The sequence below is a fragment of the Penaeus monodon genome, chromosome 22 (assembly GCF_015228065.2).
Source record: "Penaeus monodon isolate SGIC_2016 chromosome 22, NSTDA_Pmon_1, whole genome shotgun sequence".
NCBI lineage: Eukaryota > Metazoa > Arthropoda > Malacostraca > Decapoda > Penaeidae > Penaeus > Penaeus monodon.
In genome coordinates this window covers 23,358,860-23,361,407 of record NC_051407.1, presented here as the reverse complement: position 1 = coordinate 23,361,407, position 2,548 = coordinate 23,358,860, and the positions used below count along the sequence as shown (strand labels likewise).

Below are 2,548 nucleotides of genomic sequence, written 5' to 3'. Positions count from 1 at the left end.
GAAAGAGGGGGTTTTATTTTTTGTAAATAATTATGGTCGTGCTTATGTATCAATAATGACAAACGAATTATCAGCTTCTCATACTTCAGCTTCTCCATATCTCGGAAGACAGGGTCGCCGTGACATGCATACGTTACGGATGATAAGTCAGCAAGCCCGATCATCCAAGGCCATTGACAGAGTGAAGTATGACATGTGTATGCTTTCTTGAGAGATATCTATGGTTCCAGCATTACAATATTGGATTTTCGTTAAAAAAATATTAACGTACTGTACCTTCTTTTTACCAAGTCCCCATTGAATCACAGAAATGGCCAGAGCCCTTCAGTAACTGACGACAACACGAGTTAGATAATTTACCAATTAAAAAATCTAAGGAAATATATCATTATGCAAAAATGTATCAATCAAAATATATGCAGTTTAAACGGCAGAGCAGTGGAATAAGCATTTCTTTATAAAATATATTCTCTTGTCATACCCCAAACTATCTATCGTGTCACCCAACCTCCAAGAAAGTTGCCGCAAGAAGATTATGCCAAATCACAGGTTGGAGAAAGTGGGAATATTGGACATTGCTGCCAAAATACTGTTGTCGAAAAAAAGCTCGTTTGACAGTAGCTTTCAACATGCAGAGACGATTGTTTGTGTGCCGTTAAAAAACCTGAGGAGTGCACGACATGCTGAGTCAATATTGATCTCATAATGCCTAAAGGGCCCTTTATCCCACGCTTCTTCTCTCTGCTCTCGATGTTCAGTTCGTGTTCTTGAATTCCCGCTAGCAAGGACACCAGCAAATCAAGTGACTGCAGTCGTGCATAATCACTGTCTTGTCCTCTCGTTCATAATTAATGGCACAGGTTGATGGGCAATGTTCTTTATATCGCAATATACCCTGGATTCTGACAATGTGAAGATTTGTGTCCACATTGGTCATGACTGCAGAAAATATTTCATCACATGCGATTATTTTCGGACTAACTTGCATATATTTAGGCTAATAATTCTTGTTTTATGAGGCCAAAATCTTAATCAGAGACGACAAAGTAAATTACAAGGCATTTTTAATTTGGCGTAGAATCAAGACATTTACAAGGAATGTATAAGAAAACTATAATAACTTTACTTTCAAATCTGATATAAACTTTTTTTTTGTTAGCTATATACCCTGTTGCCAGTGCATAAGGAAATTTCTCCTAGGGTTAAATGGTTTTTGAATACGATGGTAGTTTACAATATTTTATTTCCATATTCCAATACATTTATATAACATTTGTGGCTATCATCACTTACAGTTAACATTGCAAGTTGCAAATTAGGTGATACAGATAATCTCTATTTATGCAATATTCATTCATAGCTTCCAGGTTCATTCGAGTCGATAACATTCTAACAGCCTAATTCCTACCGACTGAATGGGTTTCCTTAGGTCTGTCAATTCGATAAATAACTTCTGCAATGTTTAGTAACCTCATACTCCACAGTTTCGGGTGTGGTGTCGTAGTGTAGTGTCCACCGCAGTCACTCCCGTACCCATGCGAGTGTTCCACACGTAGGTCGAGGTCGGGGTCGCTGGAGACGAACGTTGAGAGGAACACCATCGGCGCCGGCATGTCAAAGAACCGCAGCCATTCGTTGACCTCGGCGTCGCAGGTCAGAGGCACAGGTGAGAACTCGGGCATCACATGGCACTTCGCCTTGCCTTCCACGAGACGGAAAGTTCCTCCCAGACCCACCGGCTTGTCTCCATAGTGTATCTTGAGTGCCTCCCTCATGCAGGTCACCAGGTTGGTGTCACCCGTCCGCTTCTTGGCCGAGACGCGCAGCACTTTGCCAGGACGCCCCTCGCTAGCGAACATGTTCAGCATCAAAGCGCACCTTGTCTCGGTTTGAGGAAGCTTCTGTAGCTCATAACTGCCTGCAACATTTATTTTTGCCACTCGGGAACCATTCGAAGTGCTGTCCCCGGTCTTGATATTTGCCATCATTTCACTGTTGACACCCACATGGGGATGAGGTCCTGCCCCTGCGCCGACCACAAAGGCAGATGGAAGTCCAACTGCAACTGCCAGGTCTTTAACATCGTACAGTTTGTCTTTCTGCACCATGGGCATGAGGTACGGCACGCCCCCCACGTCAGCCAACCGAGGCGATCCACACAATCCTGCTGCTTCTAGTCCATAGGGAGGTTTAGTCAAATCTGGACAATCAACGACTGTAACCTCGGCATTGGCGAATTTGGCCTTTAGTGCGGTCTGCAACACCTCTGCTACCTCCTGCAGTGGCGGTGTATGAAGGGGTTTTGTGTGCAACCGGAAAGGAAGACATTTTCAAACTGAGCGAACTTCTTACGTGTATCTGACCACCTCTGACGTTGGGGAGTAACTGACAACAGCTGAGAAATGTAGCACAAATACAGATGTCCAGCAAGCTATGATGACCTTGAAATTTTAGACAGTTGTTGTTGGGTTTCGGGTTAATTTACATTAACGATTGATCTTGCCATCGTAAAATTACCCATAAAAAACAGAAGTTCGTCAAGATAAAA

General features: G+C 43.0%; 1 pseudogene; it reads right to left on the bottom strand.

The window, feature by feature from the left end:
- Window positions 1-1,225: 1,225 nt before the first annotated feature.
- Window positions 1,226-2,343, bottom strand: LOC119587024 (annotated as a pseudogene).
- Between the last annotated feature and the right edge of the window lie 205 nt (window positions 2,344-2,548).